Source organism: Equus caballus, chromosome 3, assembly GCF_041296265.1.
Source record: "Equus caballus isolate H_3958 breed thoroughbred chromosome 3, TB-T2T, whole genome shotgun sequence".
NCBI lineage: Eukaryota > Metazoa > Chordata > Mammalia > Perissodactyla > Equidae > Equus > Equus caballus.
In genome coordinates, this window is record NC_091686.1 from 48312960 (window position 1) to 48329193 (window position 16234).

A 16234-nucleotide genomic window follows, 5' to 3' on the forward strand; every position below is an offset into this window, starting at 1 on the left:
AGCTATAGTTTCATATAGTTGTACTGTCTTTTTCTGGTTTTGGTATCAGGATAAAACTAGTCTCATGAAATAAGTTCAGATAATATTCTCTCTTCTTCTATTTCCTGGAAGGATTTATAAAATTTTGTTAATTCTTCCTCAGACATTTGGTAGCATTCTGCAGTGAAATGATATGGACCTGGAGATTTCTTTCTTAGCAGATTTTTACTTACAAATCCAAATTATTTAATGATTATAAGACAATTCTGATTATCTATTTCATCTTGATTGTTTTTCAGTAGTTTTTGGATTTTGAAGGATTGTCCCACTTCAAATAAGTTGCCAAATTTACCAGTGTAAATTTGTTAATAGTATTCCTTTATCATCCTCTTAATGATTGCAACATCTGTAATGATATCCCATTTCATTCCCAATATTGTTGATTTATTTCTTTTCTTTTTAAATATCTGCTCATCTTGCTGAATATTTATCAATTGTACTGGTTGTTTTGAAAAACTAAATTTTTGTTCTATTAATTTTCTGTTATTCTCCTATTTTTAATTTCATTTATTTCTTATCTTTATCATTTTCTTCCTTCTGCTTGCTTTGGGTTTACTTTTTCTTCTTTTTGATAGTATCTTGAGATAGAAACAGATTATTTGAGATCTTTCTCCATTTCTAATGTAAGCATTTGAGGTTATAAATTTCCCTCTCAACACTGTTTTAGCTGGATCCCATACCTTTCAGTATGATTTATTGTCAGTTCATTCTGTTCTCTGTTTTTTTAAATTTCCTTTCATGCTTTTTTTTTGAACCACAGATTATTTAGAGGTGTGTTATTGGAATTCCAGGTGTTTAGAGATTTTCCTGTTATCTTTCTGTTATTGATTTCTAATTTGATTCTGTTATCATCAGATATTGCACTCTATTCTATCCTAGTGAATGTTGGATGGAAACTTGAAAATATGTGCATTTTGCTGTTGTCAGGTGGGGTGCTCTATATATCTGACCTAGATCCCATGGGTTGATTTGGTTGTTCAGATCTTCTATAATCTTGCTGACTCTCTGCTTAATAGCTTTATCAGCTGCAGAGAGAGGTATGTTGAAGTTTCCACATTCATGGTGGATTTGTGTTTTTGTCCTTTCGCTTTATCAGTTTTTGCTTCAGGTATTTTGTAGTTCTTTTGTATGATGCATACACACGAAGGATAATTGAACCTTCCTGATGGATTGATTCTTTTACCATTATGCACTACTCTTCTTTGTCTCTAGTAATTTTCTTTGCTCTGAAATCTAACTTAGATATTAATATACTTACTTCTGCGTGTTTTCAGATTAATGTTTGCATGTTATATATTTTTCCATGCTTTTACTTTCAGCCTTTTTACTTGCTTTTTATTTTTTGTCATTGAATTTGAAGTGAATTTGTTATAAGCAGCATATAGTTGAGGAAATTTTTTTTTAATCCAGTGCCAATCTCTTGCTTTTGATTGGTATCTTTAGACTATTTACATTTTAGTGAATTATGGATGTTAGAGCTAAAGCCCACCATTTTGTTATTGATTTTCTGTTTGTTTCCTCTGGTTCTCATTCTTCTGTTCCTCTTTCCTCGTCTTCCTGTGGGCTATTTGCGCCTCTTCTAAGGATTGTATCTTGACTTACTTGTAGTACTTTTGAGCATATCTCTTTGTACACTTTCCTTAGTGGTTGCTTTGGAGTATTTCAACATACATAAATGGCTTATTATCCTCTACTGGTATATATTTTACCACTTTGAGAGAAGTTTGGAAACCTTGCTCCATTTTGGTCCTTGTTCCTTGGTTAATCTGGTCTCTCTGGGGATTCCACTAGTCCCTGCCATTGCTGCTTCCCATGGCCACTTCGACAAGTACATTGGCCACATGTTTTTGTGGTGGGAGACTTCTTGTTGGGCTAGAGGCTTCGTGTGGCAGGCTACCTCCTTTTAGTCCCTTCCACCACCCAGCCACACTGGTTGAGAGCACCTGAATGGGGGCATCAAAGGAGGATCAAAAGGGATTCTCAGTCCTACAGGGATAAAGAGGCTTCCAGAGCCAGGCTGCCTAGTATAGTGTGGTCCCTCTTGCTGGTTCCACCTGGCTGTTCCAGTATCTCTCAGTGCAAGAGGGGATTTTAGGCCCTGTGGGGATAAAGAACACTTTTCCTGGCCACTTATTTTTATCAGGACTCCCACTAACAATAACCTTTCCACAGTTCTAGGCTTACGTGAGACTGTCAGGGGGATTCCCATTCAATCCAGGAGAGGAATCAGCCTACCCAGGCTCTCTTCTGTTGCTAAGTTTGGGTTTTGGAAACTCTGAGCTTGAATCACCTTCTTCTGTTGGAAAGGAGATGTAGGAAACCCTACTGTTGTGTTGTTTCTCTAGTCATGGGTCCTGAACCAGTTCACCTTCCTCTGACCCACCTTTCAGAGCTCTCCTTTGATTGCCTTTTGCATAATCTCTAGGGTTTTTAGTGGTATCTAGCTGGGTGGAGTAAGGAAAAATGAGTCTACACAACCTTGTCCAGACCTTCACATCATTTTAGTTCCCTCAAATGTCCACACTTCTCCAGAAGTTCATACACGTCAATAGATTGTAAGAAATTTATAGGAATTCTACACCAAAATATCAATGTTTCTTTTATAGACCTAATAATGTGCATGACTTGTATATTTCAACAGGAGAAAAGAAATACTAGCCCTAGGCTTTTATTATTTTATAATCACCCCATTACCATTACTAGCTCAACCTACTACTACTACTACTTCTGTAGATGTCTACATGGCATTTAGTTCTGAAGTTTAGGAAATTGAGAAAATGCAGAATAGTACTTTATTTGTAAACAGAGCAATAATTAGATGAGGTATAATTATGAAGACAAATACGAAAGAAATCGATAAGATTGAACCTTTTTTTAAATGACACAAATAGTAGCAATGACCATTTTCATTCAATGTTAGTTCCAAAAAATTATATTAATTTGACTAATTTACTTTTTGTAGTTTGTGGTGGATAAAAGTACCTGTGTGTCCATTTTTTAGGAAGATAAGTCTTTTAGTAGTAATATAAAGAAAATTGGGGGTATGATCAGGATTTGAAAAATTAGTGTTTTCCTGATAGATGCAGATGTAGGAAGGATAGTTTAGAAAACTAAAATCTCTTTATTGCCAGATATAACTTTTAAAAATGGAAATCATCCACACAGCTCACTGTCTACATTATCATGACTTTACTGTTATACTGTTTTCATTAACATAACTTTACTATTTCTCCAGGAAGATAAAAGTTGTGAATAAAGTTAATGTACATTCCAGGAAATTCTTGAAACACCCATGCTCTCTTCAATAGAAAACAGCAAGCGACAATTAATACTTAAAGGCTCTTTGAAAGCCTTACCTCAAAATTCCCATCTTACTATGTCCATCAATCCTTAAATTATTATCTCATGATTCTTACTCAATCCTCACCAAGTCCCATTCATTGAATATCTGCCTTGAACTACGCTTAAATATCTTAAATACCAAGCTTTGTCCTCCTCTCTCTGAATGCTACTAAGGATCTATTGTAAGGGTGTTCCCCTTTCTGCAGTAGGGAATAAACTCAGCTTTGTCTTTTCAATAAGTTATATTGGTGATTTTTGAGGGATCAAGTACTTGACAATATTGGATATAAACAGCCATTCAAAAGGATTAGTAACAACATTTGCCTTTTTTTTTTTTTTTAAAGATTTTATTTTTTCCTTTTTCTCCCCAACGCCCCCCGGTACATAGTTGTGTATTCTTCGTTGTGGGTTCTTCTAGTTGTGGCATGTGGGACGCTGCCTCAGCGTGGTCTGATGAGCAGTGCCATGTCCGCGCCCAGGATTCGAACCAACGAAACACTGGGCCGCCTGCAGCGGAGGGCGCGAACTTAACCACTCAGCCACGGGGCCAGCCCCACAACACTTGCCTTTTAAAAGTGTTTCTTGAGCACAAACTCTCCCCCACAACCTGCCCTGGGTAATAGCAGTAGAAGTTTTCCACTGCAGAGTGTTGTACCGTCATCATGCTAAGTGCTCTATAGGCATTATCTTGCTTATCGAGTGAGATGTGTACTATTATTACCATCCCCATTTTCCAAATGTGTATACTGAGCCACAGAAGGATTAAACAACAAACCCAAGGTCATCAGAGGCAGGAATTGGTCTGAGGGTGTTGGGTTCCAGAGCCCATGTTTCCAACTTTCTTCCTACAAACACGCTTCTATGCTCTGTTAGACTCCTAAATGCTGAGCTTTGTTGATCTTCCCACCATCTCCATTTTGCAGATACAGTTAATTAACTTGGGAAGGATTGAATTATGTACTCAAGAGGTAGTTTGAAAAAGACAAGATTTAAAGTTTAGAAAAATTCACAAATTTTCCCAAGGTCACACAAAGACTCGGGATTTGAATATAAGAATTAGAATTCTAAAATCAGTAATTTTTCCTCTAAATACTACTAAGTGATTTTGATTTACTAAGTTCTGAAACATCCTAAATGGTTATTGAACAGGCACGTGATTACTTCAGGAGTCTGTGAGTCAAAACAACGCTTCCCCCTGGAAAATGTAAAGCTGGTACTTACCCAGGCAAATATTCTTAAAACTATTATCATGAAAATGTCTATGTTTTCTTAATTATTCTTCCCTTGGTATAGCCTTGTGTTTACGAGCAAATGCACGTCAAATACTGCTCTGCTGTTTCATGATTTCTTAAACCTCAGAACAGAACATTAAATGCTGTTTAGTCCCTAACAGAAGCAGTACCCCATTCATCAGCCTATTAGGTGCAGCTCGTAATGCTAATGGGAGTGATTATACAATAACAAAAGCCCAGAGCTGGTATTTCTTTCTCCACATGGAAAGGGCAAACTTAGTAATTACCCTGTATGCCTCATTTAGCAGACCAGCCAGAGGACAGGAAAAGGTTTACTCAAGACATTTCACACAGTAAGGGAGAGGGGTGCCTAAATTAAGGCCTTCTGTTTAACTTTTGTATTTTATAAACTACACTAGTTCCACTTATGCCCTTCCAAATTATTTCAACAGTTCACACATATAAAGACAGACAGGGTCTTTCCTAGAGTTTTTTTAAAAAACACCAATCACATGCTATCAAAATCCTCTGATATAGTCTTTTCTTTGAAATTGTCCTGAGTCCACGTCCCTTTTTTTTTTCTTCAGTTTGCTGCACTTAGAAAAACAGGAAGAATTAGTACACTCTAAGTAATGATTTTCCAAATTAGGCACATTGTAAGTGTCCCAGACAGATCACTTCTCTTTGTTCAGGCTCAAAGTAAATGTGACTGCTGCCTCTGGAAACCTTGAAGAGGATGCCTACACACTTCAGAGAGAGAAATTTTGTAATAGGGATGACTATGATAATCCTGTGATTCTTTTTATCTGTTCTGTTGATTCTGTTTGTCATGAGTGTGGAACATTCAGTTCTGAAAGATAGTTTTGATTTTGACAAGAAAAAACAGACAGACTAAATGTTTTTTCCTTAGTAAAATAGGCCATCGTTTTTAGAAAGTGGCAGAGATTCTCTCCTTGACCAAGCTCCTCAGGCTCCTCTGAACTCTTCTCAATTAGGCCTGACTTGCGAGTTTCCGTTTGTCTCCGCACTCCCCAATTTTAGCAAGACGCCTCCTAAATTGAGTTAGGCAGAATCCTCATCCTCAATATCTGATCACTCTCACCGTTTGATCAGGTTCTTCATCCGCCACCATCTCCCAGGTGTTGCCTGACCACCCTGTTCTGCCTTCAGCAAGAATCCGGTGAGGTTGCTTTAACCAGATACTCTCCTGCCCCTCATGTTTCCTCTTAGTAATTTTCCATGAACTTCTCCCACCCTGTTCCTTGGCTGTAAAGTCCATTTTCTTTGTTGTATTCAAAGTTGAATCCAGTCTCTCTCCCCGACTACAAAACCCCGTTGCAGCCGTCCCTACACCTATCGCCATGGTCTTGAGTAAAGTCTACCTTACCGTTCTTTAACAAGTGTCACAAATAATTTTTCTTTAATAAATGAAGTCATAGACTCCTCACATTGCATAGTAAAAAAATATGATCTCCTTTGCACTTTATAAAAAAGCATGAGTGTACCAAAACAGGTGCATAAAAAGTGTCCCTTGGTTCAAAGAAATGAGTGGCTCTTAGGAGCTATATAGCGAGTCTTCAGAGGGACACTCAGCAACGTATTACTTAACTCAGTAGCAATCTGTGGGAAATCCTTCTTCTTGAACACAAAACAATATGTCCTCCAGGGTTAATAGATCTGCACGGTCATGTATCCATCTAGATTTGAAGCAGAAAAAAATACTGTGCTTCTGGAATAGAGCATATGTTTGTGGGCTTGTTTTCTGCTCAAAGTAGCTGGAGATAAAAGAATTCTATGGATGATGTATGTCTGAAGGAAGAACTGTGTTAAAAAGAAGGTAAGGAAAAGAGCAAATTCTAAAAAGTTGGGGATTTACAATCAGAAACGCTTGAGTTCTAATGTCCAGATGCTCTTTTTTTAATGTTTTAAAATTTAGTTCTGGAAAAAGCAGATTAATAAAGTAATAACACCTCGTACTTGTAATAGTGGAATGAGTTAATACATGTAAAAGCACACAGAACATGCTGGCCATTCAATAAACTTTATTTTAAGCACAACACATCTTATCATAATTAATCCTTTAATTATCATGAAATTCTTATAAAATACAATTATTTTTGAAGATGAAATAATTGGTAAATTAAGTGAGTGGACTTGCCTTAGCAGCACTTTTAGTCTTTGAAACTGAAGAAATTAGGCTCTGTTCTGCCCACTCTCAAACAACACTGAAAGTTTTTATTTCTTTCAGTCAACTTAACGTTTCTAAACACTCTATCTACTGAATGGATATTTTTTAATTATGTGTATTGACATTTTGCTCACCTCTGAGATATATATTTTAAAAAAGTAAAAGTGGATCCCTCTCTTTAGGTTCTTATATGCAAGTGGAGGTAACAGACACGTGGAAAAGAAGTGTGGTGATGTGCAAGATAAGGGAGATGCTAATAGGCCAGATGCGGAGGAGAGGGCATCGCAACAGGCAGCAGGAATGGCAACTTGAGGTCCTGGACTAGTCAGACTAATGTGTAGACTCATGATGAGCAACTGCAAGGGAGGCGATACAATTCATTTACACAGACAACAAGGAAGGACTGGATTTTGGAGAAGACAATACATATTTTCTTTCTGTGCATTTTGAGTCTCTAACACATTCTTGGAAAGAAACACCTCAGCCAATAGGCATTGGATTTTGCTGCACAGAGGAGAAATGAGGATTTGGTATAATGATTTGGGCCTCCATCACAAAGGTGATAGTTGAACCATAGAAATGTAAGAAAAGTGTAGAAAAAGAAAAGGGCCAATGAGGCAATATTGGGTTCTTAGCATGGAGCCCCAGGACAAAGTACGATGCCATGCACATAGCAAACAGTCAATATATATTTGTTGGTTGAGTAAGTGAGTGAGAGGACTAGCTGATGTTGCCATTGCTTCTATTTTCTCTATTTCAATGACTCATCTTTTTAACTCTGCTGCTCCTGCTGCTATTGTCAGTACTAGCATGTTCAAGTCAAATTTCAAGTATTAATTTAGTTTTTCTTTGTGTATTTCTTTTCCCTCTTTTTTACATAAAGTGTAAGGCTATTTTCCCTCCCTGAGTCTATATCTTTGTGGAAGAAAGGATACAATTTCAGGGCACATGTAAGCGATATACTATGATAATTCTCCAGACATGCCTGCTGGCCTGTTTTTCCCTCCCCAGTTCTAGTGAGGACCAGGCCTGGGGAAAAGGAATGAGACTGTGTAGCCCCAACTGGTTCTAGTCCCTGGAGGCTCACACTCTTCTCAACATGGATTTGACATTTGCTCTACTGCAAAAATGACTGTGGCAGCATCCAGGATGGCTTGAGAAGGAGAGGGAGCACATGGAGAAACCTCTGCCCGTAATCGAGATAGAACAGAACTAAACCAACAAGTCAGGGCAGCATGACCTGCATGGGTTCCAGCCATTGCCTACAGAGCTGGCTGCCCTGGTTTGAATGCTGGTGTTGCTGGTTACAAGATTTATGACTTATGGCGAGTTGTTTGACCTCTCTGTCCCTCAATTTCTTCATCTGTAAAACGTAGATAATGATTCATGGAGTTATTGTAAGAATTAAATGTGTCAATACGTCTGGAAACGTGTTAATGTTCTTCACACATTTACTCTCAGGAGAACCCAGTGAGGGTCCCATTTGGCTCATCAAGACATCAGCTCGGAAATGTGATGTAACTTCGTCAAGCTCATTCACTTAAGGAACAAGAGGAAAGGCCAGCATTTGAAACCAGAGGCATATTTAAAGAGGAAATATGGGAAATAAGACAAACAAGTGTCGACTGTTGACCTCCCAAAAGACCATCAAAAAACCTGTTGATCAAATAAAGCTAAACTTCATTAGACTCGTGCAGTAAGGTAGAGCTCCAGTCTGAAGACTCCTACTAGTCCCAGAGGGGAAGATACTTATGGGACTTTAGTGCCTAGGCTGCATGATATTAAGGTGGGTCTTGACAAGTAGGAACTGGCTGGGATTGGGCAGAGTTTATAACCTAACATCTTCAAGTTGGTGATCACAGGGAGGGAGTGTCTTGAAATAAGTATTGATGAGCAAGCTGATAGTCATGAAAAGTGAGCTGTTATTTGGTCCAGTCTGTCTTCTAGGAACGGGTAGTTTCAGAGCAAGCATGTGCGATATTTTTGCTTGGTCTCAGCATTCTTTAATACAGAAACAAGGAATTATGCTGGTTTTAGTTCTGAGAAGGAAAAACTGAAATAACAGGAGGACACGGCTAAAGGAGCGCCGCTCAAGGTCATCTGCAGAGACCTGTCTTGATTTCTAAGTGACCAGCAAGAAAACACTCACACAAGTTGGGACATAAAAATAAGGGCCTTGTATGTAGCACAGTTTCCTTTTTATTGTCACACTTTTTCTAGAGGCATAGGATATAAAAATGATTTGAGTTTTGCTTTAATGTAAAAGTCCAACTAGAATTGGAACTCATAAAAGTGAATGACTTACAGAAACCTTCAATAGCAGAATTCTGAAAGCCAATTTAATGTTAACTTCTAAACTGCTATATACAAATTTCCCTTTTTTAAGCTATATTTCATAATCTTTTTCTTTGATTTCTCATTGTTTTCACTTCTTACGCTATTTCACATACAATTTATCATCAAGAATGACATAGTTGAAGTTATTTAAATTTATATTTAAAATGCTTAGGAAACACCTATTAAAATCATTTTGTTTTTGAAAAACATAGACAAAGGAACTCACTTGGGGGATGAATAAGAAATGTCAACTAATCTCTCCTGCCACTGAAGCACAATGACTTATCTCCATGAATGCACAAATAGATTGGGCTGCATTGATATGGGCAACAGATGGGATGAAGGGAATGAAGTGGAAGACGGAGGACCACACGCTTCATCACCTGTGATGCTAAAAACTCTCCAGAGAAATTTGACATTGATGGAAGAGACTTGATAGATATAAAATAATCCAGTGGTTTTTAAAATTTATATGGTAAGCTAGTGTGTGTGTGTCTGTGGGGGGGGGGGGCAGGGGGTATGTGTATGTGTGCGTATTATGTTCAAAATATTTTGTGTGAAATACTGGACTCAGAGGTAAGCAGAAATGTAGATTTATAACAATCTCAGCTTTCTGGGAACTTGTTTAGTGAGATCCTTTAAGTATGTGCACAAATAACATCTAGATAAGCCCGGAATGAATTGCTCAGATAGGGAGTTCATTACGAATCCGAAGGCAGAGAAGCATTTTCCAATTACAGGTAATATTGGAAAGTTAGGAAATGTTGAGTAGCACTTCCTTAGACGATCCTTTCTTATGTTATATCCCAGCATTCAGAATTTAATACCTTACATTCAACAATCTTTATAAAGAAAATGTTATTAAATTTATTACTGAAAGTCCTGGGGATAGAATAGTGAGAGTAAAGATAGTTCACACACTATACCATCTAATGAAAAAAGGAGAACTTAATCAGTGGGCCAGGTTATATAAATATGAAATTCTCACTGTAGATGTTGCTACGGAGAAGAGATGAACACAATGCCAGGAGATATTGATCACTAACCTCACTTGGAAATTCAGGGAAGCTCATCACAAAATAAGTGGTAATGAATCTGGCATTTGAAATAAGGACGGAAATTAACTTGGCATAAATGGGAGAGGGTGGAGAAGGAAAGATGATTCCCAGAAGAGGAAGGGAATATGGTGAGTTTCGTTGACCTAAGAAGTTCAGTGTGGCCTGGTCACAGAGAGTAAGAAAGAAGGTAGGACAAGATAAGGCAGGAAATGGTTGCAGGTAGGACTGTTGGATTTAATTTTTGTCCTAAGAGAAAGTATTTTAAGTCAGGGATTATGTGATTACGTTTATATTTCACAAGATTACTCAGGCTGCAGTTTAGATAATTGATTGGAGAGTGCAAATGTAGGGTACCCAGTTATAAAACTATAGTATCTGTCCAGGCAAGAGGAACTTGGACTGGAGTGCTGGCAGTGAAGATGGAGGAAAGTAGACTGCTTCACAAGGTATGTAGGAGGGGCTGGTGACGGGTTTGATATGCAGGGCAAAGGGAGAAAAGGCATCTAGGATGACTCCTAAATTCGTGATTTGTCTAGAAAGATGGTGGTACTAAAATTCATTGCAGTTGAGGCTCTGGTTTGGAGGGAGCTTAGAAATTTGGCTTGAAAATATTGATTTTCAGGTACATTAGAGAAATTAGTAGGATGTTTAATATAGTCATGGATATTTGCTTATCAAATCTGAAGAAGGCTAAAGGGTCTTAACTGGGCATGGAATTAACCCTTCTTTTTGGCCAGCCCTGGTGGCCTAGTGGTTAAAGTTGAGGGCACTCTGCTCCAGCAGCCCAGCTTCAGTTCCCGGGTGCAGAACCACACTACTCATCTGTCAGTGGTCATGCTGTGGCAGTGGCTCACATGAAAGAAAAAAAAGAGGAAGTTTGGCAACAGATGTTAGCTCAGGGTGAATCTTCCTCAACAAAATAAAGACCAAAAAACACATTTTTCTTTAAGGAATAAATACTGGTATTGAATATGGTAAGGTTAGCTTCAAGAGACAGACATATGGTAACAGGATTTTGTTCAAATCCTATTTTTCTTAAAAGCAAGTGAATAAAAACAAATTAGAGACTCTAACATCAAGTATAAAATAAAGTAAAATTTAAAGGGGAGAATACACAAATAACTATTATAAAGCCCATATAACTAGTCTGAATTGGTTGTTTAGTTTAAATTTTTAATCTCTTTGAAAAATACTAAAAATTTAAGTAATGGTATTTGATATATTTACTTTTTATCAGTCTCTAAAAATCATATAGACATACTCTTTCTTGACTTATGAGTGACAAGTCATCCTTACCAATGAAGACTGTATGTACACTTGCCTCCTCAGCACTATTCAGTTAATAAAGCTTTGCAATTCTGGTGGAAGCCTGGCCCCCAAGCATACTGGTGTATTCACTGTTATTATTCCCGGAGTAAAATGTGATATACAAGGGCCTTGCTAGAAAAGTGTAGTCCACCATCTTTCCATATAGCCTCTACGTATTTATAGATAAGGTATTCCTTTCAACTATTATTACAAGTGGATAGAATACTTTTTATTTTCTAATTCATGACTCATGCAGACATCTTGATGAAATTGATACTTTACTTAAAAGTGACTGTTGTTCAGGTGAGAGCACCTTTGTTTCCATATGTAGCTAGAGTGGTTATTTACCTACCTGGTATTAGATGGAGATTCAGAGATTATTTATATAGAGAGATAGAATATATATAATATATACATGTATATTCTAGAATGTCTGCAATACCATGTACCCTAACACATGTGCATTTGAAATTTTACAATAAGCTATTTCATTATTTGAGCTAAAACTTAAACAGTAGTGCTACCTTCTTGTTGAAGATCAAAATTTCCTTTGTAATTAATTCAGATTCATTGAGCTGTTAATCAGTAATCAACAACGTAATGTGAAACTCAGTCCTGGGATGTAGGGGTGGGCTAAAAGTACTGCTCCAGAGCAGACCTGATGGGCAGGATGCCAATGTGCAAGTTGGGAAAAGCCATGGGGTGTGCGAGAGGATGGGAGAGGAGGAGCCTCAGACAGGAAAGGACCCTGATGGGAGGGATGAGACGGCTCTAAAGGCAAATCGCTGACATCACAAATTTTCCTAAGCAGTGTTGGATTGAACATAACAACAATGTAATCTGCTAATGGACATATCTGGGGTCCTGCATTTTGCATCAGAATTTGTGTATCACATTCTTGACAGAAGAAAAAAACAAAACAGAAAAATAGTGTGAGTTTTTCCTTTTCTCCAGTTGAAATAAAGTCTAAAGCTAATTGACGCAGAAAGGACTCGAAGTGTGCAGTCCACAGCAGGCACACAGTCCTGCACTCTGGATTTGAGGGGGCCCTTCAGTCCTTCTGTTTGATTCTCTCACTAGGAGTGTGAGTCACTAGTATTTCACCGTGTTCTTGGAGATCAGGAAATCCTCAACTCTTTTTTAATGTTGTGATTTACTATCCATGAGAAATAAACTTAGGGGGGCCTGAGATTTTCTTTATGATTTTGAAGCCTGGATTTGCATTAGTATGTGAGTCATAAGTTATTGTCTAAGAGCCAATATTTACCTTTTATTGTTTGGGTTACTGTTCCTGTTTGGTCTAAGGTGAATAAAGCCGAATTTCAAAATGACAGAAATTCTCCTACATTCACTGTTATACTCAAATTATGTCATCAGTTATGAAGGCCAAAATTATATGTGCGATAGAAAGCCATTTTCATAAAAAGAACTTTGATTTCTGACATTATTTAATAAGCGGAGGCTTTCATTTTACATCACAGAGATGACAGGCAGTGACAGGCACTGCTTTGTGTCCAGCACCATCAAGAAAATGACCGAGGTCAATTAACATGTAAAATTGTACCAAGTCAAGATGAAATGTGGTCAAGATGCTCTGTACAAATGACTGTTTTATGTTAGCTGAACTAGATAACAGCCCCAGGATGTTTGAACTAGAACGTGACACTCCATAGTCAGGGGCGCTATAGCAGGAATGAGTAAGAACATAGACTCTCCAGCCAGGCTTCTCCATGTGCTAGTGTGGGCAAGTGATTGCCCTCTTCCTGCTTCAGATTCCTCAGTGATACATTGGGGAATATGATAATACATTCTTCATAGAATTGGTGTGAATAATGAATGAGTTAAAATTTAACGTACTAGAACAGTGTGTGGCCATGGTAGGTGCTCAGTGATGGTCAGACATTATTGTAACGAGCTGTAGAACAGGCACATTCCAAAGAATGTGCACCGGGGCAGCCACCACCACAGTCATGTGTGGGTGTGAACTTAGTTTCAGTAAAGTGATACCGTCCACGACATTAAATCAATGCTGCTACGGTGAAAGTGGTTGGGTTAATATTTCCTTATAACATTTACAAATATTATTGTTAAAGTTCTTAGAATAGTGACTGATTTATGGTAATGACTGTAAATCTCTGTTAAGTATACAATTCTATTTATAAATTGCTTTAGTTTCTAAGGTGGAAGAAAATATAGACATGAAGAGTTTAAATTTAGGTTTTTCTACACATTTTTGGAAAACATGAGAAAAATTTCTCTTATTTGAGAGTCTGTTGGAATTTTCTCCATTTAAAACAACCTGCACATTGAAGGAGTAGTGTACCTCTTGAATGGGCAGCTGCAGTGGCGGCTTCCTAGCTGTCGTAGCAGCAGCTGCTCCCCAAGCAGCCTTTGGGTGTTATTTCTGGAAGTCCAGTCTAGAGTTTGTTTCTTCAGCCTTCCCAACAATTGCATGATCCATTTAATGCCCTGTGACAAGTCCCTTCCTGTTTAGACTTGCTCAAGTGGATGATTTCTGCAACCAAACCCTCAACAATACGGGAAACAAGGTATGTGATTTTGTAAAGAATGAAATTAACCTAAGCATTGTTGCAGCTTAAAGAGTTAAAGATTAAAAACAACCTGTTTATTAAAGAAAAATATAATATATAAAGAAAAAAGAGTTGAAGAAAGAGAAATAGAATTAAGGTAAAGAGAAAAGAGGGAATAACTTATGGAAGATATTGGAGGATAGAAGTTGGGAGTGATAGCCAGCCTTCAAGATGGCCCCCAATGATTCTTGCCTGGTGGTATTCATGCTCCTGTGACGTTGCCTCCCACAAGGAAAACGGCTCACCAGTGTAACCAAAAGCATACTGTGGAAATGATGGAGTGTGACTTCTGAAGTTAGGTCACAAAGAATTTACAGCATCCACCTTGATCTTAATTTACTCACTCTGGGGAAAGGCAGTTGACATGTTATGAGGACGCCCAAACAGGCTGTGGAGAGTCCCATGTGGGGAGCAACTGAGGCCTACTGCCAACACCCAACACTGACTTGGCAACCATGTGAGCGAGCCACCTTAGAAGCAAATCCTCCAGCCTCACTCAAGTCTTTAGAAAACTGCAGCTCTGGCTGACATCTTGACTGCAACCACATGAAAGACCCCAAGCCAGGATTGCCCAGCTGGGCCACTTCTGAAGTCCTTATCCATAGAAACCATGAGGGTAATAAATGCTTATTACTGTTTAAAAGATAAATAAAAATAAAACAATTTGCACATCAGTAAAATTTTAGAAAGATACTCCACAGAGCGTATTTGGAAACTGATTTAAAAATAGGAGAACTGGATTGGGAATCAGGGCATGTTACTTCGAGGCTCAGTTGAACAACTAATTGACTATGTGACTTACATCAAATTCACTTAGCCACTGCCTCCATTTCCTCAGCCACAGATTGAGATGTGAACTAAACAGTCTCTGAGGCAGAGGATCCCAAGATGTGGTCCTTTGACCACCTGAATTAGCACAGGCTCAGTTACTTGGTAAAACTCAAGATTCTTTCAAACATTCTGAATGAGAATTACAGGAGTTAAAGTGCTAGAAACTACATTTTTAACTATTTGAATCTTATTCTGACTGATTTTTAAGAATTGCTGCAAGGAAAAGTATTGAAGCTCCCAATTTATGTCTCTCATTCAGCAGTTTACCATCTAGACTTCAATTCAAATCTTTCAATGATGAGCAACTTACTGTCTCAGGAGGCAACCCATGAAGTCTGGAGGCTTCTCTGAGTTGTTACATTTATTCAGCCAAAAAATTGTGTTCTTATAATTTATTCCCACTTGAAGCACCTGAAAGTGGAAATTACAATAATGGTGGCAAACAGAACACTAACATAAAGACAGTGAGACCTTTTGAGCTCAAAATGTTTATTCTAGACATTATGTTATATTATAATTTTGGAATAGACATGTATAGATATATATATATGTTATAAAGCCACTGAAAGCCATTGGATTATAAGAACAAAAGCATGAATCCTTTCTAAAGTAAAATGGAATTTAGAGTCATCCATACAGTGTTAGAGGAAAGGAAACTGTCTATTAATAAAATAAGGATAGCCAATGTTTAGTGAATGCTTCATATTTGAATTCCGCTTAGTAATATCAGTTGTTTTTTAACCTATGTTAAATATTACACATTTTTAAAGATTTTATTGAGGTCATAATACTTTATAACATTGTGAAATTTCAGTTGTACATTATTATTTGTCAGTCACGATATGAATGTGTCCCTTCACTCCTTATGCCCAATCCCCAACCCCCTTCTCCTCTAGTAACCACTAAACAGTTCTCTTTGTCCATGTGTTAGTTTATCTTCCACACATGAGTGAAATCATTCGGTGTTTGTCTTTCTCTGTCTGGGTTATTTCATTTAACATAGTATCCTGAAGTTCCATCCATGTGGTTGTGAATGGGATTATTTTGTCTTTTTTATGGCTGAGTAGTATTTCATTGTATACATATACCACACCTTCCTTATCTATTCATCAGTCGATGGGCACCTGGGTTTCTTCCATGTCTTGGTTATTGTCAATAACCCTGCAATAAACATGAGGGCGCATGAGTCTCTTTGATTTATTGATTTCAAATTCTTCAGATAAATACCCAGTAGTGGGATAGCTTGGTTGTATGGTATGTCTACTTTTAATTTTTTGAGAAATCTCCATACTGTTTTCCATAGAAGCT